Source organism: Phyllobates terribilis, unplaced genomic scaffold (assembly GCF_046119375.1).
Source record: "Phyllobates terribilis strain yellow unplaced genomic scaffold, ASM4611937v1 Scaffold_13__5_contigs__length_258822181, whole genome shotgun sequence".
In the NCBI taxonomy this organism is placed as follows: Eukaryota; Metazoa; Chordata; class Amphibia; order Anura; family Dendrobatidae; genus Phyllobates; species Phyllobates terribilis.
The window spans coordinates 109,311,683-109,336,106 of record NW_027362773.1 but is presented as its reverse complement, the minus strand read 5'-3'; positions in this window follow the sequence as shown (position 1 = coordinate 109,336,106).

Below are 24,424 nucleotides of genomic sequence, written 5' to 3'. Positions count from 1 at the left end.
GAGATAAAGAATCTCCTGCACAGGTTTTTTCTTTACCTTCTGTGTATAAAGATTTCTCTGATATTTGTGACCAGAAGAAAGCAGATCATCTTCTTCCACATAGGCATTATGACTATCCCATTGAGCTGCTTCCTGGGACAGCTATTCCTTTCAGTAATGTATACCCTTTGGCGGCACCTGAGCTTCAGGCCCTGAAGGAATATATTGATGAAAATCTGGCTAAAGGCTTCATACGCCCTTCTTCCTCACCAGCAGGGGCGCCTATATTTTTTGTGAAGAAAAAGGATGGGACCCTGAGACCCTGTATTGACTATAGGGAACTTAATAAGGTAACCATACGGAATCGCTATCCTTTGCTGTTGATTCCCGAATTATTGGACAGAGTTCATCATGTCAAGATATTCACTAAACTGGACCTTCGTGGGGCTTATAATCTGGTGCGTATTCGTTCCGGTGTTGAATGGAAGACAGCATTCAGATGTCGGTATGGACACTTTGAATACCTCGTGATGCCCTTTGGGCTTTGTAATGCCCCTGCGACGTTTCAACATCTTGCTAATGACATTTTTAGAGATCTATTAGATCAGTGTGTGGTGATCTATTTGGATGATATTCTATTTTTTTCTGACTCTCTGCAGGAACATGAGGAACATGTCAAATCTGTTTTGAAACGTCTGATAGAGAACCATCTGTATATCAAGCCGGAGAAATTTGAGTTCCATCGTTCTGAGATCCAGTTTTTAGGTTATATCATCTCTCCTCAGGGGCTGAACATGGAATCTGGTAAGATTCAGGCAATCCTTGACTGGCCGGTACCTAAGAACGTTAAAGAGGTCCAACGTTTTATCGGTTTTGCAAATTTCTATAGACGTTTTATTCAAAATTTTTCTGATATTGTTCGGCCCATCACTTCCTTGACCAAGAAAGAAAAGCCCTCTAAGTGGTCATCACAGGCTCAAGAAGCTTTTGATCGGCTTAAGACCCGTTTCACCTACGTACCGCTGTTGATCCACCCAGACCCAGCACAGCCTTTCATTGTGGAGGTGGACGCTTCTGATAATGCTTTGGGGGCTACTCTCTCCCAAAGAACTGGAGAGAAGAGTCTGCTACATCCTTGTGCTTGTGGGAGACAAGGAATTGCTGGCTATTATTGTAGCTTTCAAGGAATGGAGGCACCATCTGCAAGGAGCCACACAACAGATTGTAGTATTGACTGACCATCGGAATTTAGAGTTCCTTAGATCCGCTAGAGGTCATTCTCCTCGGCAGGCTCGTTGGAATCTATTTTTAAATCAATTTAACTTTGTTATTTCGTACCACCCAGGTTCTCGTAATGGGAAGGCTGATGCTTTATCCCGATTCCATGCTGCGGATTCCGTACATGGAGCCCCGTCCAAGACCATTCTATCTGATGCCAACTTCATCGGAGTGATCCACAATCAAGACTTATGGAAGGAGTTCAAGGAGGCCTATGACAGTGATGTATTTCTGGCCAATCCTCCTGCTGATATCAATCTCGTTCTTAGGAGTGGCATGTGGTTCAGAGATCGACGTATCTACGTCCCTGAGGCCGTCCGTCAACAAATCCTCAAGTTGGTCCACGACTCCAAGTTGGCTGGTCCCAGGGGGGTACAGAAGACACAAGAATTCCTAAACAGATTTTTCTGGTGGCCGACTTGCCTGAAGGATACTAAGGACTATGTGCTCTCTTGCTAGGTATGTGCTTGTTACAAGACTCCTCGTGTGTCACCTACGGGTCTTCTTCAACCATTACCTGTTCCGTCTCGTCCATGGGGGTCTATCTCAATGGACCTCATCGTGGAGCTGCCTATGTGGCGCCCAGCTGCGCTTGGTACTACAGATCCTAGAGGGTTGCATAGAAGGATTTCTCCACAAGAGGCCCCCACAGCACACACACACCTCCACCTTCCACCTCAGACCACCAGAGGGAGCCCGTTAGAGATATAAATAGTGAAGGTGGAGCTAGGCAGCTCAGTGATTCAGCAGTTCCTGCTCAGACACAGAAGTAGTCAGTGCAGTCGAGCCAGAGCCTAGCAGTTCCTGCAGAAAGAGTTCAGTATAGTCTGTAGAGTGAGTCCAGACTAGAACTCACAGAGCTCAGGATAGAGAGCTAGGAGTGTGCCGACACTCTGAGAGCGGCGAAGAAGAGCAGTGTCCTGGCTGCAGTGTGTGTAGCCTAGTGAGGGGCTGAGCGGGGCCGAAGGCGAGTGGAAAGGGAGTGGCATAGGGGGCAGAGAAGCTTAACCAGCTCACCCCGAAGCATATACCGGACACCGGGTCCGAGTCTACGTGGATCTTCATGACCAGTAGAAAACAACCGGAACCCCTGGCGAACTACATGTCCCAGGATCACCAAAAGCTGATACGTACCAGGGTCAGGAATCACGGAGACCCCAAAGAATAGGGAGAGTGATCTCCAACAGAAGGCCCTATCACCAAGTCAGCAGGTGCAGAGCAGAAACCAGGTTAGGTCTAGCTCCAGGCAGGTCAGAAACTTACTACAGAGAGGCAAGAGACAGGAGGCTCTACACCCGCTCACTGGGGAGGATCTTGATATGCACCCTTCACCCTACAGTGCTCCAGGATGTGCCTGAACTTCCATCAGTAAAAGGTACTGAAGTGACTTTCGTGTGTGCTCCTATTCTTGCTCTGACCCGGCTGGGTCCCCTCTGTCCTGCACCCCCCCCCTCCTACGCTGCCCTGAGGCCCTGCTCCACCTGTGGGGAGCGATACCATCTAAGCTGCCACAACACCAGCCTCAGTGGACTGCTGCAGCCCTGGTGATCCTCACCAGGCACCACAGGTGGCGTCACGAGCATTTACAAACCTATTATCCCAATAGACATTCCCCTCTTTTTCAGTTGTCCGCCCTGGGCCACGGACCGGGCCAGCCACCGTGATATCCCCCAAGCATCTGAGGGCCCGGCTGCCAAGTACCCCACGGCCCCGGGGGCGCGACAACTTCTGGCGTCACAAACAGGATTCCGTGCCCACTGCAACGACGAAGTGTTATGCCCGTTGCCACCTGGTACTGTGCGCCTTTAATTAAAAACTGTGTATGTTAAACTGTGGTGAAGATTGCCGCCATTGTTGGGCCGCCGAGCGAGAAGAAGGGCGTAACAGCAGGAAACTGAGGGGCGCACCTGCAAAAGCGCGCAAAGCCCCGGACACGCCCCATGCCTCGACGTCAAACCAGGAAATGCCAGGTCCTGGAAGGAGCGTCGCTGAACGCTCTGACGTAGGACGCAAGCGACGCAAGGTCCTGAAGAAGACTGTCACCTGGGGAGCTGTGGCCTACTGGAAGGAAAGGAAGGTAGGCCACGGTTCGCTAGGGGGGCACCAGAATGTCCGAGGAACAGCAAAACGCCGAAGCACCGGTTAATGGCCCTGATGTTCAACCCGCGCTCGGCGCCGAGCAGGCCGAGGCAGCCACTCCATCAGCAGGACCTGTAACCCCTGTCATACCCATGGCCCTGAATGTCCACAAGGTGGGGGAGGAGAGCAAACTCCCGCCATCTACGGCTGATGACCCGGCTGGACCAGCCTATCATGGACAGGTGCTTCCCCGGAAGGAGCACCATTATTGAACTGCTGAAAATGTTTTATATGTTTATAATGTTTTTGTTATGCAACGTTTAAGAAATGTGCCTCCCATAAAGGGAAGATTGTTAATGTTTATTGTTTTATAAAATGTACTTCAGCCCGGAAGTGCTGAGCTTTGCTAGGGGGGAATGTGCCTCCCAGCTGCGCTTGGTACCGCAGATCGTAGAGGGTTGCATAGAAGGATTTCTCCACAAGAGGCCCCCACAGCACACACACACCTCCACCTTCCACCTCAGACCACCAGAGGGAGCCCGTTAGGGATATAAATAGGGAAGGTGGAGCTAGGCAGCTCAGTGATTCAGCAGTTCCTGCTCAGACACAGAAGTAGTCAGTGCAGTCAAGCCAGAGCCTAGCAGTTCCTGCAGAAAGAGTTCAGTATAGTCTGTAGAGTGAGTCGAGACTAGAACTCACAGAGCTCAGGATAGAGAGCTAGGAGTGTGCCAACACTCTGAGAGCGGCGAAGAAGAGCAGCATCCTGGCTGAAGTGTGTGTAGCCTAGTGAGGGCCTGAGCGGGGCCGAAGGCGAGTGGAAAGGGAGTAACATAGGGGGCAGAGGAGCTTAACCAGCTCACCCCGAAGCATATACCGGACACCGGGTCCGAGTCTACGTGGATCTTCATGACCAGTAGAAAACAACTGAAACCCCTGGCGAACTACATGTCCCAGGATCACCAAAAGCTGATACGTACAAGGGTCAGGAATCAAGGAGACCCCAAAGAATAGGGAGAGTGATCTCCAACAGAAGGCACTATCACCAAGTCAGCAGGTGCAGAACAGAAACCAGGTTAGGCCTAGCTCCAGGCAGGTCAGAAACTTACTACAGAGAGGTAAGAGACAGGAGGCCCTACACCCGCTCACTGGGGAGGATCTTGATATGCACCCTTCACCCTACAGTGCTCCGGGATGTGCCTGAACTTCCATCAGTAAAAGGTACTGAAGTGACTTTCGTGTGTGCTCCTATTCTTGCTCTGACCCGGCTGGGTCCCCTCTGTCCTGCATCCCCCTCCCTCCTACGCTGCCCTGAGGCCCTGCTCCACCTGTGGGGAGCAATACCATCTAAGCTGCCACAACACCGGCCTCAGTGGACTGCTGCAGCGCTGGTGATCCTCACCAGGCACCACAGGTGGCGTCACGAACATTTACAAACCTATTATCCCAATAGACATTCCCCTCTTTTCAGTTGTCCGCCCTGGGCCACGAACCGGGCCAGCCACCATGATATCCCCCAAACATCTGAGGGCCCGGCTGCCGAGTACCCCACGGCCCCGGGGGCGCGACAACTTCATCGGGTGGTATGAATATGATCCTGGTGATAGTTGATCGTCTGACCAAGGCTGCCCATTTTGTTCCTTGCACTGGCCTCCCCTCAGCTAAGGATACAGTGAAGTTGATTATACAAAATGTTTTTCGGCTGCATGGGGTCCTGGATGAGATCATCTCTGACCATGGAGTGCAGTTTACCTCAAGATTTTGGAAGGGGTTTTGCTCTGCACTCAATATTAATGTCTGTCTTTCTTCCGCTTATCACCCTCACACAAATGGCCAGACCGAGCGTACCAATCAGACTTTGGAACAATATCTAAGATGCTATATCAGCGATCTTCAGTATGATTGGTTGGAGCTTCTTCCATTAGCTGAATTCTCTTACAACAACTCTCAGAGTGCCTCCACTAAGTTAACACCTTTCTTTGCCAATTTGGATTTTCATCCGAGTATTTTTCCTAGGTCTCCGATTAATGCTCCTGTTCCAGCTGTAGAGGAAAGGCTGACTGCAATGAGGCAAAATTTGGAGGTTCTGAAGGAATCTGACCTCGGCTCAGGAACGTTACAAAAGATCGGCTGATAGATTCCGTAAACCAGCACCCATGTTTAAGGTAGGAGATTCCGTGTGGTTATCCACTAAAAATCTAAAGTTGAACTTTCCTTCACAGAAGCTTGGATAGAAGTTCATCGGTCCTTTCAAGATCAACGGTATTGTGAGCTCTGTGGCCTGCCGTCTGAAGCTGCCTAGGAATATGAAGGTACATCCAGTTTTTCATGTTTCCTTACTGAAGCCTGTGTCTCCTAATACCTTCCAGGGACGTGTTGTGCCACCTCCACAGCCTGTAGTGATTGATGGGCAAGAGGAATTTGTGGTGGAGGAAGTGATTAACTCTAGGACTCGCAGGAATCGGCTTCAGTATTTGAAAAGATGGCAGGGGTATCACCCTGAAGAAGACTCTTGGGAACCTGTGGAAAACATCAATCCCCATAAAAAGATTTCTCGTTTCCATCAAAGATTCCCTGAGAAACCGGGTCCAGGATCATCCTCAGGCCGCTAGTAAGGAGGGAGTAATGTCAGGACTCTGAATGTTTCATTTTCTTTTGGGACATTTCTGCCCTTTTTCAAGATGGCATCTTCTGTATCATGTGCCCTTACCTCCTGCCCTTATAACTCCACCCCAGCCTCTAGTCCAGTGCTAGAGTATTTTGCCTGAGATCCTGGCTGTTTTGTGCAGGTTCCTCTGCACCTCTGCCCTCCATCTGCTTTGGCTCTCAAGTAAGCTGCTCTGAGTTCTCAGTCTCCTTATTCGGATGGTCGCTGAGCATGGGACTGGTCTGCACTGTCCGAGACTTTACCCGGGCCTCTTTGATTGCTTCTGCATTGTATGGACTTGCTGATATATAATGGTGAACTAACCTTGCAAAGACTCATTATTCTGTGAACTTAAGACTTTGAGATTTCTCTGCATTTTTGTGCAAAACACTGTGTGCTTTAATATAGACTTTTCACCTATAAACTGTGTACTGTTGTGTCTTGCTCCACGCAAACACTTTCCTTAGTTATCCACTATAATTGTGACACTTCTTTAACAGCTGACGAGAAGAAAGACTGGAAGAGTTCTCTGTCAAAAGTGGTACATGCTTATAACTGTGCAAAGAGTGATGCAACAGGTTACTCAACCTTCTTCCTAATAAATGGCCAAGACTGCCAATCGACATCATGTTCGATACTACTGTGTCAGAGACTTACAGAACGTATCCGGAGTACGTTCGGAAATGGAAGGAACGGATGGCAGAAGCATACAACATAGTGTCCAAAGTGGTTATGCAAGGACAGAGCAAGAGTAAGGAGTACTATCATCGAAAATGTTATGGAACAGAAGTGGCACCAGTAAGCTGGGTGCTAGTCAAGAAGACAAGGTGTATGTGGTCGTAAAGAGGAAAGTCGATGACAGTCCAGTGTATGAAATCCGATTGGAAGGAGGGGACAATAAAACCAGAATAGTCTATCAGAATTTATTACTACCATGTCATTATCTCCCACCACAACAAGACTTCCCAGAAGCAGAGCGACATCGACCAAGATCGACTAAGAGACCACCACAGATTAAAGCTCCGGTGGGAGATAGTGACCTTGAAAGTTCCAATGAAGAAGAGCACACCGTTTTATTTCTCGGACCGGCAAGGAGAGGGATGTACCATCCTCAGGAGAGTGAACTAAGTCCAGAGGCTCCAGAGTTTGTACCAAGGAGTACAGATGAAGTCCAATTCAGATCTGATGATCGAACACCGGTCACTGGAGAGACCGATCGACACTCAGGAGAAGCAGAATTACCAGACCATGTAGAACCAAGCGATTCCAGAGAAGTGCAGGAACTTACAGAGGCAGTTCCAGGAGCATCTGAGGAAGCACGGGAAATGAGTGCGGCGGAAGAAACTCCTGTGACCGAAGAACCCGTGGTATCTGAGGAACAACCCTCCAGGAGGATGTCGACTAGAGAAGTGAAGAGGCCCGTGATACTGATGTATGAGACACTTGGTGAACCGAGTCAAGTGCCAAGGACTGTCGACTGGAAACAGGTATCTTTGCCTACGGACCAGGTAAGCCCACTGGAGTGGTATTCACCACTGAGAGGCAGTATGGAAGATGTTGCCTGGTGGAAAGACTTGTTTTCATGCTTTGATTTTCCTTAAAAGACTTTGTAGAAATAAAGAACTGTTAAGGCCTAGTGAGAGAGACAGCTTGTTGAAGATGTACGAAAAGCTCCAGCTGAAGCTGAAGAGATTGTGTTAATTGTGTTAATTGTTTATTTCTTACAGGAGTACTACAAGAAAAAGGTTGTAGAATAGATTGTTATAAATGTTTATAAATGTTATGCCAATTTGTATATAAAGTTACTCAACTTTCACCACTGTCTCAGAATTGGTTAGATTGACCAATTAAGAAGAATGTTGAGGACGACATTCAAAAAGGAGGGAGAGTGTGACATGCAGAAGTAGTGCGGTTGCTTCAAAAGCATCCAGCAACTCCAAAGACATACTGATACAGAATCTAGATTGTGAGCCCCAATGGGGACAGTGCCCATAATGTCTGTAAATTGTCTGAATTGTAAAGCGCTGCGGAATATGTTGCCGCTATATAAATAAAAAGATTATTATTATTATAACTGTTACAAATAACACAAGCACAGGAGACAGGAAGTGTTGTGCTTCGGTAGCATCCAGCAATTAGAGGGGTTAACACAGTCACAGGAGCCAGGGAGTGTTTCAGCAGAGTCCCAGGGGGATTGTGGGGAACTTGTTATTGTAGTCTGGCTGAAGCCGAAGAGAAAGGTGGTGTGTTATCTGGATCTGACAGAAAGCAACTGAACAGGATTCAGATCAGGAAAGAAACTAAACACAGGTGAGATAAACTCCTTGAACTAACAGTGCAAAGTATTATCGGGCAGGAAGATAAGAACTGGAAGGAATTGTATCACAGAGATCATCTCCCTTATCAAATCCTCCCCCCCTCCATTTCCATGCAGGATAAATAATGCTGTGTACTATTGTGTCCTTGTGAAGGAAAAGCCTGTGGTTGTGTATGCATAGAAGTGTGCTGCTAAGAGATCTAATCTATGCTGAATTATGCTACTGAAGAGACTGTAATACTATGCCTTGTGAAGAAACTACTGTATTGTTACTGGAACCGGTTGCTCAAGAAACTCAGACTGTACTGTAATGAAGATTGTTGCTGTAATATCCCTGAATTGCACTGGCCATGCTTCAGATTAAATTCCACTGTTAAACTGTTGAAAAAGACTCTTGTCAGATGTGTCTGGTCAGCAATTGAATCTATCGTGTGCCTGAGAGAAGCTGCAGCCTGTGGTCGCCCTGAGTAACGGTTCCCCGAGGATTCCAAAGAATTCATGAAACCTGTCTCGCCCTATCTGAACCTAGCAGCGTGCGTGTAACACATGTTTAACGCAATGTCACTCTATCACACCTTATCACACAGAGGCCTTATAAATTCTAGATGATTGGAATTTTGAACAAAAAGAACTTCTGAACCTTCTGCGTATCCTGCTGACTACGCCAAATGTTTTGCCAAGTTTTTTTTAACGCTAAGGTTCGGATATGGCTTTAAAGAAGGAAACCACTTGCGATGTTACGCAATTTTATTTATAATAGTTGATTTAAAAGATAAAATACATAATTAAAGGAATAGTATGATATGATGATATTGCGAACACTTTTGTATATGTTATAATACAAATGTTAAGTACATATATATACTCACTTCATCACCAAGGAGCTTTTAAACATCATCTGTCGGGAATATCAGAGAAGCAATTTCACCAAGACAGAGAACTCCTAGAAATCTTCATAACACTGCATGGACAGGTATCACAACACTACACACCAGTGCAGGTACAACTTATGGCTTCTGCTCAGTAATATTCTCTCTGGCCTTATATAGTAAATGTATACTACTAAGTCTAATTCACCTTTGCCCCGACAGTGGCTGGCTGTAGGAAGAAAGATAAATCAGATACAGGCTCTTACATAGACAATGGTACACAATTCAAAAAGCTCTTAGGGATCAAGTACCGTATTTTTCGGACTATAAGACGCACTTTTTTCCTACAAAATTTTGGAGGAAAATGGGCTTACGGAGCACTGAATATTCATGCTCCTTAATAGCGGCACACAGTGTATTCCCAGTGCGGCTCCTGCTGCTGCCGGGCGATCGCTTTTGCCCGCTGTCAAAGGGCATGGATATTCACTCCCTCTCCACACCCATGGGAGTACACAGTCCCAGCGTGAGGAGCAGTGACTTCCGGCAGCTGATCTCTCCCTGTGAGCTGCGCATGGCAGTGACCCCATGCGCGGCTCACATGGCAAGATCAGTGCGGGCAGACAGAACACAGCGCTGGAGGAGAGAGAAGAAAGGTGAGTAGGAGTGTTTATTTTTTGATGTGCAGTGTGATGGGGATTAGGGGGACCATGAATACCAGGATAAGGATGAGGGGGGCATACATAAAGGGATAAGGATGAGGGGGACCATGCGTGCCAGGATAAGGATGAGGGGGCCATACATACCAGGGTAAGGGGGCTATACATAACAGGATAAGGATGAAGGGGCCATGCATACCATGATAAGGATGAAGGGGCCATACTTACCAGGTTACGGATGAGGGGGTCATACATACCAGGATACGGATCAGGGGGCCATACATACCAGGATAAGGATGAGGGGGCCATACATACCAGGATAAGGATGAGGGGGATCATACATACCAGTATATGGATGAGGGGAATCATGCATACCAGGATAAGGATGATGGGTGCCATGCATACCAGGATAAGGATGATGGGTGCCATGCATACCAGGATAAGGATGAGGGAAGTCATGCATACCAGGACAAGGATGAGGGATGTCATAAATACCAGGATAGGGATGAGGGATGCCATACATACCAGGATAGGGATTAGGGGTGCCATGCATACCAGGATAGGGATTAGGGTGCCATGCATACCAGGTTAGGGATTCGGGGTGCCATGCATACCAGGATAGGGATTAGGGGTGCCATACATACCAGGATAGGGATGAGGGGTGCCATTCATACCAGGATAAGGATGAGGGGTGCCATGCATAACAGGATAGGGATTAGGGGTGCCATGGATACCAGGATAGGGATTAGGGGTGCCATGCATACCAGGTTAGGGATTAGGGGTGCCATAATACCAGGATAGGGATGAGGGGTGCCATGCATACCAGGATAAGGATGAGGGGTGCCATGCATACCAGGATAGGGATTAGGGGTTCCATGCATACCAAGATAGGGATTAGGGGTGCCATACATACCAGGATTGGGGTATGAGGCGTGCCATGCATACCAGGATAAGGATGAGGGGTGCCATGCACACCAGATTGGAGGGGTGCCATACATATCAGGATGGAGGAGTGCCATGCATATCAGGATGGAGGGGTGCCATGTGAAGCATCGGCGTCTCTGCCTCCTGGCGGACAGAGACGCTGTTCCCCTCACCGCCGCAGTCCAGGTCCGGCGTCCTCCGGCTCCCCTGCTGCTGTGGCGTGCAGCCACCCGGGCACCGTGCTTAGGGCACGCGCGCGCTCCCTCCCTCTTAAATCTAGCCTACCTGGAGCACCAACCTCTTACCTGTCGTGCCCACCAGCTCGCCTACCCGGAGCAACAGTCTGGCTATCTGCCGAACCAGCCTGCTTATCTACCCGGACCACCCATCAGCCTTCCTGCTGTGCTCATCCGCTGTACCCATCTGACCTGTGGGAGTCACCTGCTCTCACACAAGGTCGGTCCTAGAGTGGCACCTGGTCCCCCTGCTCGGTCCCTCCCTGGTTCACGGAGTTGATTGAGCCGCCGTGCGACATTGGTCAGGCTGAGTAGGCACTTAGTCACGCCCCTCTGGTCCCTCCTTGCACCGAAGCACAGAGGTTCCACCACCCGGACTCGTAACACCATGCATATCAGGATGAAGGGGTGCCATGCATATCAGGATGGAGGGGTGCAGTGCATACCAGGATGGGGATTGGGGCCAGGTATAATAGGAAGGGGGGGGGGCATATATACCAGGATGGGGGATATTATCAGAATCGGGGGACATTACCCCTATAGCAGTGTCAGCAGCAGACCCCCTCCCCCTTAACAGGGCATCGTGACCACATTTTTTGCTTTAATTTTTTTTCTATTTTCCTCCTCTAAAACCTAGGTGCGTCTTATAGTCCGAAAAATACGGTAAGTAATTAAACACAAAAGGTTATGTAAATCTTCATGTTTTACAATAACCCTCCATAAACAGAAGACTATTGGTGATAGATGCTTCAGACAATGAATAAGCAGGTCCTAACATAGTCTTGTGTCTAAACTTCAAGTAAATACAAAGTAAATGAAAACAGAATGAGCCTTATCTATCTGTCAGTATATAACCAAACCAGAGCACATGCTGGTTTGATTTGAACACATTCTTTATATTTCATATTGGACCCAGAGTTCCATACATGTGTTCCTGAAATACTCGGTTTTACCATATCGCCCCTTATATTTATATAGTGCTGTCACACGTGCCACTTCTGAAGCTGCCAAAGGACAATTATACAGAAGCCCAAAACGTGACTTGTCTGAAATAAAAAAAAATTCTGTATGGCTCTATATGGTTTATTATATAGTTTCTGTATGGCACTATTATGTAGGTACTCACTGTAAGGCAGTATAATGTTGGTACAGTATAGCACTATTATGTAAGTATTGTATATGTATTATATATGATCCATACCAGCGCTCGGCCAGATGGACACTCGGCATGCAATGCAAGTTATATACCTTGAACTACTTGGTCTCATCACTCCATTCGAACCCAATATCTTATGTCGCTAAACCATATTCAGAGACACAAATCTTCTGAATTCTGGGGGTAGGCGATGACCTTTATTAACAAATGATATAAAGCTCACACAAAAATACAGGAGGATCTTGCATTTTAGAATGGATGATGAAGAAGTCACCAGCCATCGCCACTGCTCCTGCGGAGGGCAAGTCTGGATCTGCCTGTTTACCATGTCGCTGCCAAGTGTCTTCTCATCTTCTCATGCAAGATTATCCATCCTCCAACTGTGACAATTATAAAGAAAGCAGAAGACATAATATCAATACATATTTTTTTATTTTACTCACTTATATAGCGCCATTAATTCCACAGCGCTTTACAGACATTATCATCACTGTCCCCATTGGGGCTCACAAGCTAGATTCATATAAAATGTAACAGTAATGTACATATGGTAACAACCCTAATAAGGATAAAAATAATAAATGTCATAATAATGTACTCAATAATGTGAGGGAGGGTGGGCCGTGACACTTGCAAAATCTTGATGGCTGAGAATACAGAAATAGCGTTTCAGGAGTATAAAGATCTCAATAAGAAATGTAAAAAAGTAATCAAACTAGTAAAGTTATCTACCAAAACACAAATCGCCAGTGACATTAAAATAAATTCCCCCAAATTTTTACAAATATATCAATGCCAAAAAGAAAAAAATGGATGGTATCGGCCCTTCAAAAGATCATAATAAAATAATTATAGAGGGCAAAGAAAAAGCTGAAATATTCAACAGGGATGCCCAAACTTTTACATGCCACTGTATATGTGTGTGTATGATTGTGTCCATGTGATTGCAACTGAAGTTTGTTTGTGAGACGCACAAGAGTTGTTTACATTAGAACAAGCTCACTGACAGATTCTCAGCTAACTCACTCTGCAGCCAGATGTGCAGGGTGATAAAGAGTCTGTAAAAGCCACACAGTGTAAAATTTGTAAGGAAATCCAATTTCAAGCAATATTTTTAGCTCTATTTACATGCATTAAAGAAGTTATCCACTACTTGGACAACTCCTGTTTATACCCCACGCTTGGCCCCCGTAAAATAATAAAACTTATACTCCCCTCCAGTGCTGGCGCCGTTTCCGTGGTGTCAGAATTCGCTGTCCCCGGGGCTCACATTGTCTTGTTGTTGTGACATGTGACACCGGTGACAATCAGCGCAGGCGTCAATGTCTCTGCGTTCAGACAAATGGGACATGAAAAGGAAGGCAGAGATGAGCCGCATCCAGGGTCTCCTCTTCATGTTCGATTTGTCCAAAGGCGAAGACAGTGACGCCAGCACTGATTGGTCACGAGTGTCACATGTCACAATAACTGCACGAGAACCCCGGGACCGCGAGTGTCGACAGCGTGGGAACGGCGCCAGCAAGGGAGGTGATATAGTTTATTTTATTTTATCATGGGAGGTGAGTAAGGCTGTGTGCCCACAATGCGTTTTTTAAGCGTTTCCGCAGCAGCAAAAACACTGCAGAAACGCATTAAAAACGCATGTTAGAAGGCCTGCCATGATCCCCAATGATAATCCGCGTGTGCTATGCACATGCTGCGGACATTTCTGCTGCGGATTATCATTGCGGAAAAAAACGCAGCACTATCAATTATTTTGCGGAAGCGCTGCATTTTCGCCGCCATTGACTTGCATTAGAATACGCCAATTCCGCAAGACTGCATCTGTACTTGCATAATTGGCGCGTTCTAATGTGCGGATGGTACCCGGGTGTAGAGGAGAAGAGAGTCTCATCCACACCCAGGTACCATTAAAAAAAAGCTGTAAAAAAAAGAATAAAATAAAAAATAAATATATACTTACCTTCCGGCGGCCCGCGCTGTGCTCCTCCTTACTTCCCGGCACTTCGCGATGGAATGAAGGACCTGCGCTGACGTCAGAGTCATGTGACAGGTCACGCGACGCTGACGCCGGCAGGTCCTTCAATCCACCGCTGCCGGCAGCCGGGACGGTGAAGCAAGACAGCGCGGGCCGTAAATATACGAGGGCGATCCAAAAGTAATGATAATCAATACTAAACACAATGAATATAGTCAAAATTTTTTTTTATTTTTCTACATAGTCTCCTAACAAGTCTATACATTTAGTCCATCTCTTTTCTCAACTTAGAATTCCCTTCGAAAAAAATTCTTGATCTTGACCCTCAAAAAAATCCCCAACAGCTGTTATCACGTCGCTATTGTCGTCAAATTTCTTGCCCCGGAGGTGTTCCTTGAGTCAAGGAAAGAGAAAGAAGTCACTGGGGGCTAGATCTGGCGAATAGGGGGGGGGGTTGTTCCACCAGTTCAAAGCCCGCTTCTTGTATGGTAGCCATGGCAACTGCAACTTTGTGAGCCGGCGCGTTATCTTGGTGAAACAGCACTCCAGCCTGCCGTTTGCCGCGCCTTTTCTCCTTGATAGCCTCCCGCAATCTTCTTATTTGTTCTGTGTAGTAGGAGCCCGTAATAGTGGCTCCCTTCTCCAAATAGTCCACCATAATAATTCCTTCAGCGTCCCAAAAAACGGACGCCATAACCTTCCCTGCTGAGCTTGACACTTTGAGTTTCTTCGGTGTCAGTTCGTTGGCTCGTTTCCATGTCATCGATTGTTGTTTCGTTTCGGGATCAAAGTGGTGGATCCAGGTCTTGTCCATGGTCAAAAAACGTGACAAAAAATTCTCCTTGTCTGCTTGGAACTTTTCGAGACGTGCTCTTGAAATGTTAACTCGTTTCTTCTTTTGCTCGTCGGTTAACATTTTTGGCACCCAACGCGCCGAGACCTTTCTCATATGCAATTCTTTTGCAAGGATTCTTTGAATACTGCCATATGAGATCCCTGTGACCTCCGCTACATGCTTGATAGTCACTCTTCGATCGGCCAATACAACTTCTTCAACTTTTTTCATGTTTTCTTCATTGAGGGACGTGGATGGGCGTCCTTCACGATGTTCATCTTCCGTCGATGTTCTTCCCAGCCTAAATTCCTTGGCCCAGCGTGCAACTGTGGAATATGGAAGAGAAAAGACCCCAACGTTTCCACCAAGTCGCTGTGTATGTCTTTGGTAGTAATTTTTTTCAAGCAGAGGTATTTGATGACAGCTCTGAGCTCGTTTTTTTCCATTTTGATGTTCACTCCTCGGCAGTTCCTACTCAAATGAATGTAGCTCCCGTGAATCGTGGCCTATTTAAGTGATTTTTTTTTCCTGGACTAGTGGGTACCTAAGAGAGAAGAAAACATTTTATTTTAATTTCTGTGTGCAATAGAAATAACCGATTATCATTACTTTTGGATCGCCCCTCGTATATTTATTTTTTTATTTTTTGACATTCTCTCGGTCACACTATATAAATTCATGCCGGTTGCATGGATTTATATAGTGTGACCAAGTTGTCAAGCATTTTCCAAGTGATGCTAAAATCACAACCCGCATGCGGAAATGCAAGTGAAGAACGCTTCACATCCGCATGTCCCTGGCAGGAAAAACGCATGTACAATCCGCATGTACAATCCGCATGTACAATCCGCATGCGTTTTTTTCTGCCAGGGAGATGCAGAAACGCTCAGGAAAAAATCCTGAGCATTTCTGCATCGTGGGCACATAGCCTATAGGTTGTTTTTTTTTTTATCTTATCAGGGTTCAACATTTTCAAATGAAAAGATTCATTAGGTGACTCTTTGTATCAAAGTACACTGAGTGTATATGCATGCACCGCACGATGACATCACAATGGCTTAGAACCTCCAGCGACCGGCTGATGATGTCACAATCGGCCCCTGCGTATAAGTATGGGCGCCGGCCGGATCCCAGTCACTCACTATTGTGTGTTGCAAAATTTGCTATAGAAAGTGATATTTATTTGTTATTATCAGCGCCCTCCGGTGGGAAGAGAGAAAGGTAAGTCTGAACTTCATCTAATGAGTAGTGTTGAGCGATACCTTCCGATATCAGGAAATATCGTATCGGATTGGATCGGGCCGATACCCAAAAAGTATCGGATATCGCCGATTCCGATACCGGAAACCAATGCAAGTCAATGGGACACAAATATCGGAATGAAAATAAACCCTTTCTTTCCTTGTAGGTTAATTCTACATGAAGTAAAACAACTAAGAATAATGTAGAATGACATGAAAAGCCGGCAATTCATCAGCGGCATTCACCGGTACCCGACAATTTACAACAGAAAGAATAGAGCTTCACACATAGATTAGGTAGATAGAAACATGTCAGTCACATATATAAGAAGTACAGTGACAGTGTTGCTTACTGTACTTGTCATTTAGTGTAAAGGATTTATTTTAAAAAATATTAGTGTTTTCGTGCACCGTCTCTTTAAAAAAGCCGGCCGGCAATTCAGCAGCGGTACCCGACAATTTATAACAGACAGAATAGAGCTTCACACATAGATTAGATAGATAGAAACATGTCAGTCACATATATATGAAGTACAGTGACAGTGTTGCTTACTGTACTTGTCATTTAGTGTAAAGGATTTATTTAAAAAATTATAGTGTTTTCATGCACCGTCTCTTTAAAAAAGCCGGCCGGCAATTCAGCATCTGTACCCGACAATTTAGAATAGAAAGAATAGAGAATCACACATAGATTAGATAGATAGAAACATGTCAGTCACATATATATGAAGTACAGTGACAGTGTTGATTACTGTACTTGTCATTTACTGTTAAAATAAAGGATTTATTTAAAAAAAAAATTGGCGTGGGGTTCCCCTTAATTTTAGGCTCTAGCGGAGGTTAAGCAGACAGCTGGGGCAGATGTTTGAAGCCTGGGAAGGGGGTAATATCCACGGAGCTTCCCAGGCTACTAATATCAGCCCCCAGCTGAATACCTAGCTTTTATTAGCTATTAAAATGGGGGACCCCCCCAAAAAAATAACGTGGGGTCCCCCCTAATTTAATAGCTAGCAAAGGCTAGGCAGACAGCTGGGGGCTGATTTTAATAGCCCAGGAAGGGTGCCATGAATATTGGCCCCCTCCCAGGCTAGAAACACCAGCCGTCAGCCGCCCCAGAAATGGCGCATCCATAGGATGCGCCAATTCTGGCACTTAGCCTCGCTCTTCCCACTGCCCTGTAGCGGTGGCAGTGGGGTAATAGGGCTGGGGTTGATGTCAGCTTATAATGCCAGCTGACATCAAGCCCAGGTTAGTAATGGAGAGGCGTCTATAAGACACCCCCATTACTAACCCCATAGTCAAAGTTAAAAGAAAACACAAACACCCAGAAAAAAGTCCTTTAATTGAAATAAAGACACAATCCTTTATTGTTCTAAATTAAACCATACTTACCGTCACGCCCATTCCAGCTGAAGCCAACGATCTCCTGCAATAAAAGAAAAATAATAAAGCAACCTCATCCTTACCTTTCCATGGTTCCCACGACAGCTTCAGCTCTGCTACATCGAGATGACAGGCTGGACCGCAGCAGAACGCTGCCATCCAGCCTGTCATCCCGCAGACACTGAGAAGTGCAGGCATGCTTGCGCTCCTCAGTGTCTCTCTGTGACGTCATCCAGATGAGCCGAGTTCATGTCCAATGAACTCAGCTCACCTCATGCACGTCACTGACAGCGTGGGAAAATTCTCACGCTGAAGCGCTGAGTGCAGGAGAATTTTCCCACGCTGTCAGTGACGTGCATGAGGTAAGCTCATGTCCAATGAACTCAGCTCACCTCATGCACGTCACTGACAGCGTGGGAAAATTCTCACGCTGAAGTGCTGAGTGCAGGAGAATTTTCCCACGCTGTCAGTGACGTACATGAGGTGAGCTCATGTCCAATGAACTCGGCGCACCTCATGCACTTCACTGACAGCGTGGGAAAATTCTCACGCTGAAGTGCTGAGTGCAGGAGAATTTTCCCACGCTGTCAGTGACGTGCATGAGGTGAGCTGAGTTCATTGGACATGACCTCGGCTCATCTTTATGCCGTCACAGCCAGACACTGAGGAGTGGAAGCATGCCTGCGCTTCTCAGTGTCTGCGGGATGACAGGCTGAATGGCAGCGTTCTGCTGCGGTCCAGCCTGTCATCTCGATGTAGCAGAGCTGGAGCTGTCGTGGGAACCATGGAAAGGTAAGGATGAGGTTGCTTTATTATTTTACTTTTATTGCAGGAGATCGTTGGCTTCAGCTGGAATGGGCGTGATGGTATGTATGGTTTAATTTAGAACAATAAAGAATTGTGTGTTTATTTCAATTAAAGGACTTTATTCTGGGTGTTGTGTTTTTTTAAATACTTTACTAGAAATTCATGGTGGTCATGTCTAATATTGGCGTGACCCCATGAATTTGGGGCTTAGGGCCAGCTGATAATGCCAAGCTGGCCTTAACCCCTTTATTACCCAGTGAGCCACCGCACCAGGGCCCTGGATGAGTTGGGTACAGCGCCAGAAGATGGCGCTTCTATGAACGCGCCATTTTCTGGGGCGGCTGCGGACTGCAATTTGCAGCGGGGGTGGCCCAGAAAGCTTGGGTCTCCCTGCGCTGCGGATTCCAGCCCCCAGCTGCCTAGTTGTACCTGGCTGGGCACAAAAATAGGGCGAAGCCCCACGCATTTTTTTTTTAAATTATTTCATGAAATTCATGAAATAATTAAGAAAAAAAGGGCTTCCCTATATTGTTGTGTCCAACCAGGTACAAATAGGCAGCTGGTGGTTGGGGGCAGCCCGTTCCTGCCTGCTGTACCTGGCTGGACACAAATATAGTGCGAAGCCCCACGTCAATTTTTTTAAAATCATTTCAGGAAATTCATGAAATAATTAAAAAAAATTGATGTGGGGCTTAGCCCTATATTTGTGTCCAGTCAGGTACAGCAGGCAGGAACGGGCTGCCCCCAACCACCAGCTGCCTATTTGTACCTAGCCGGACACAACAATATAGGGAAGCCCTTTTTTTCTTAATTATTCCATGAATTTCATGAATTTAAAAAAAAAATACGTGGAGCTTCGCCCTATTTTTGTGTCCAGCCAGGTACAACTAGGCAGCTGGGGGCTGGAATCTGCAGCGCAGGGAGGCCCAAGTTTTCTGGGCCACCCCCACTGCAAATTGCAGTCCGCAGCCGCCCCGGAAAATGGCGCGTTCATAGAAGCGCCATCTTCTGGCGCTGTACCCAACTCATCCAGGGCCCTGGTGCGGTGGCTCACTGGGTAATAAAGGGGTTAAGGCCAGCTTGGCATTATCAGCTGGCCCTAAGCCCGAAATTCATGGGGTCACGCCAATATTAGACATGACCACCATGAATTTCTAGTAAAGTATTTAAAAAAAACACAAACACCCAGAAAAAAGTCCTTTAATTGAAATAAACACACAATTCTTTATTGTTCTAAATTAAACCATACCTACCATCACGCCCATTCCAGCTGAAGCCAACGATCTCCTGAAATAAAAGAAAAATAATAAACCAACATCATCCTTACCTTTCGATGGTTCCCAGGACAGCTCCAGCTCTGCTACATCGAGATGACAGGCTGGACCGCAGCAGAACGCTGCCATCCAGCCTATCATCCCGCAGACACTGAGAAGCGCAGGCATGCTTGCGCTCCTCAGTGTCTGGCTGTGACGGCATCCAGATGAGCCGAGGTCATGTCCAATGAACTCAGCTCACCTCATGCACGTCACTGACAGCGTGGGAAAATTCTCCTGCGCATGCGGTGAGCGTGAGAGACTCGGCTTATCGGGATGCCGTCACAGCCTGACACTGAGGAGCGCAAGCATGCCTGCGCTTCTCAGTGTCTGCGGGATGACAGGCTGGATGGCAACTTTCTGCTGCGATCCAGGCTGTCATCTCGATGAAGCAGAGCTGAAGCTGTCGTGGGAGCCATGGAAAGGTAAGGATGATGTTGCTTTATTATTTTACTTTTATTGCAGGAGATCGTTGGCTTCAGCTGGAATGGGCGTGACGGTAAGTATGGTTTAATTTAGAACAATAAAGAATTGTGTCTTTATTTCAATTAAAGGACTTTTTTCTGGGTGTTTGTGTTTTTTTTAAATACTTTACTAGAAATTCATGGCGGTCATATCTAATATTGGCGTGACCCCATGAATTTCGGGCTTAGGGCCAGCTGATAATGCCAAGCTGGCCTTAACCCCTTTATTACCCAGTGAGCCACCGCACCAGGGCCCTGGATGAGTTGGGTACAGCGCCAGAAGATGGCGCTTCTATGAACGCGCCATTTTCCGGGGCGGCTGCGGACTGCAATTTGCAGCGGGTGGGGCCCAGAAAGCTTGGGCCTCCCTGCGCTGCGGATTCCAGCCCCCAGCTGCCTTGTTGTACCTGGCTGGACACAAAAATAGGGCGAAGCCCCACGCATTTTTTTTTTTAAATTATTTCATGAAATTCATGGAATAATTAAGAAAAAAAGGGCTTCCCTATATTGTTGTGTCCGGCTAGGTACAAATAGGCAGCTGGTGGTTGGGGGCAGCCCGTTCCTGCCTGCTGTACCTGGCTGGACACAAATATAGAGCGAAGCCCCACGTCAATTTTTTTTTAATTATTTCATGAATTTCCTGAAATAATTAAAAAAAATTGACGTGGGGCTTTGCACTATATTTGTGTCCAGCCAGGTACAGCAGGCAGGAACGGGCTGCCCCCAACCACCAGCTGCCTATTTGTACCTAGCCGGACACAACAATATAGGGAAGCCCTTTTTTTCTTAATTATTCCATGAATTTCATGAAATAATGAAAAAAAAAAAAAACGTGGAGCTTCTCCCTATTTTTGTGTCCAGCCAGGTACAACTAGGCAGCTGGGGGCTGGAATCCGCAGCGCAGGGAGGCCCAAGCTTTCTGCCCCCCTCCCCCCCCCCCGCTGAAAATTGCAGTCCGCAGCCGCCCCGGAAAATGGCGCGTTCATAGAAGCTGGATGCTGTACCTGGCTGGCATACAAAAATATGGCGAAGCCCACGTCAAAAGTTTTGGGAAAAATTAATTAAAAAATAAATAATAATTTAGGGACTGCATCTTTATTAACTCCTCAAATGTCATTTAGTGTTAAAATAAAGGATTTATTTAAAAAAAAAATGGCGTGGGATCCCCCATAATTTTAGTCTCTAGCGGAGGTTAAGCAGACGGCTGGGGCAGATGTTTGAAGCCTGGGAAGGGGGTAAAACCCACGGAGCTTCCCAGGCTACTAATATCAGCCCCCAGCTGAATACCTAGCCTTTACTAGCTATTAAAATGGGGGACCCCCCCCAAAAAAATGACGTGCGGTCCCCCCTATTTTAATAGCTAGCAAAGGCTAGGCAGACAGCTGGGGGCTGATATTAATAGCCCAGGAAGGGTGCCATGAATAATGGCCCCCTCCCAGGCTAGAAACACCAGCCGTCAGCCGCCCCAGAAATGGCGCATCCGTAGGATGCGCCAATTCTGGCACTTAGCCTCGCTCTTCCACGCTGCCCTGGTGCGGTGGCAGGGGGTAATAGTGGTGGGGTTCATGTCAGTGCCAGCTGCCATGAAGCCCAGGTTAGTAATGATGGGCGTCTATAAGACACCCCCATTACTAACCTACAAAGTGTTAAAAAGAAAAAACACACTACACCCAGAAAAAAATAATTTATTTGAAATAAAACACACCATTTTATTTAATTCTTAGTTCACTAAAAATAATAGTTACCTGTCCACGTTCCTGTGCTGATCTCCCATGCACAGCTGTCACATCTGGAGATGGTGACAGCTGTGCATGGCTGCTGTAAGCTCACACTGCCGGGAACACGTCCGCTCCCGGCAGCGGGAGCCACTGACTGAGGTCACCGGAGTGCATTCAGGCAGCGCAGCTCCGGAGACCTCCTTTACGGCAGTGCTGTACCGTGGGAATTTCTCACGATACAGCAGGGCCGTAAAGCAGCTAACCGGAGCAGCGCTGCCTGAACTCCGGTGAACCCGCTTATGCAATGACGGGGCTGCTTTACGGCCCCGTCATTCTAGCGGCGGCAGCGGTTCAGAGCGGTCACATTCTATGTGGCTGCTCTGAACTGGAGATCTTCGTGGGACACTCGTGGACTACTCCGGAGGGGTAAGGATAAGGTTGTGGTTTATTATTTTATATTTTATTACAGGAGATCGATGGCTTCGGGGAATTAGGTGTCTAGGTGAGTATAGGTGTAGTTTTTTATTTTTTACTTTATTTTAGGTGGCGATCGGCGGGGACAGGTAATGTATGAACTAATTTATTGTAGGTAACCACTGGCCACCAATGACATGTATTTAACATTTATTGGGGCACAGTAGGGCAATTTAAATAGCAGGATCAGACTGATGGGAACTACTGCTCCCATCGAGCTGATCCTGCTGGCACGAGTGGACGGGGGACAGACATAGGCCGATGGGAGTAGTAGTGTCACATCGGCCTATGTCTGCCTGCACGCACAGACACCCGCACAGACACCCGCACAAACATCACACAGACACCCCGCACACAGACACCCCGCACACAGACACCCCGCACAGACACCCCGCACACACACTAATCATGACCGGTCTGATGGTCTGTGAGGTGTGGCTGACCTGTGCGGTCGTGGGAAAGTTCATGTGAGTTCATGCAGTCAAGCATGAACTCACATGAACCCTCTGAGGGCACCGCGGCTACTTCAAATGAACAGCTGATCGGCATCACCTGATACCTCAGCTGTTCATTTGAAATAACCGGCGGGAAAGCGCAGCACAGAACGGGAAAGCCGGCGGTGAAGTCTTTTCACTGCCGGCTTCCCCGCCCGGGTCCTTCGCTCCTTGGTGCTGCGCTCCCTGCCCGGTCCTAACTTACGATCGGGATGGGAGGTGGCGAGGGGAGCGGAGGATCGGGGTGGGAGGCTGTGGGGAAGCAGTATGGGGCTGTGTGATTGTTTAAAAGCCGGCGGCTTTTTACCGCGCGCCGGCTTTTAAACAATCAGGAGAATTCTCCCCCGCTGGGATGGCATTCTGATGACAGGCTGGATCGCGCTGCCATCCAGCTTGTCATCCTTCACAGACACTGCAGAGCGCAGGCATTATGGGAACTTCCGATTCCGGTATTCGATATTGTAAAAGTATCGGAATTAAGTATCGGAATTCCGATACTGCGAATATCGGCCGATACCCGATATTACAGTATCGGAATGCTCAACACTACTAATGAGTAATGGGAGTCTGTCCCAGGGGGAGACACAACCTGTAGATGATTATAGGGGGGACATATATAGATTTCCCTATAAAATTATCCCCAATAACAGTATAGACACGGTTTTGTAAATTGTCATTAACCCTTTTAGAACATGGCCAATATTTCCTCCTCTTCTTATTCTTCATTTTTCCAATCACTTAGTCAGGTGAAAGCTTGTTTTTTTCTTTTTGTGAGACGAGTTGTTGCTGAAAAATGGGGAAACAATTACGAGTGCGGTGAAATGGTGAAAAGCAAAAGAAATTTTGCAACAGTTTTTTGTGCTTCCTTTTCACCGCATTCATTTTTTGGTAAGATTGATCTGGAAATATGATTCAGGGTCAGCGTGATTACAGCAATATCAAACATATTGCTTTTTATTATCATTATCATTAGTATTATTATTATAGTGGTTACAACAATTTCAGAACTTTGTAAAAAAAAAAGTTTTTTTCACCATTTTATGAGCCTCTGCTCTTGTTTTTTTTCCATGGCGAGTTGTCATTATTATTGACAACATTTTTGGGAACATACAAAGATTTGATGACATTTTATTGCATTTTTTGGGGGGAAGATGCTGCGATAGAAAAAAAAAGGCAATTCTGGCGTTTTGATGGTTTTTCTTACTTTTATGGATACATTGATGCACAATATGTATATTTTTATCTCTTTAGTTTTTAATTAGGAACAGGAGTTAATTGAACTTTTTATATTTTATATATATTTTTTTAAATTTTTGTTGATATTTATTTTTTTTTTTTACTCCCCCTGGTAGACTTGAACCTATGATTGTTTGATTGTTTATACTATATACAGCAATAGCACAGTATTGTGGTATATATTGAAATTTATGTTCTTATTGTGCTGTAGTACCACAATTCTCAGCATGCACTTCTAGAAAAGTATAGGACTACAGGTGTCAGCATGCCCTGTCATCAGAGTCCTTATCATTCTGTAGTACTACAACACCCAGTATATACATCTGGAAAAGTATAGAACTAG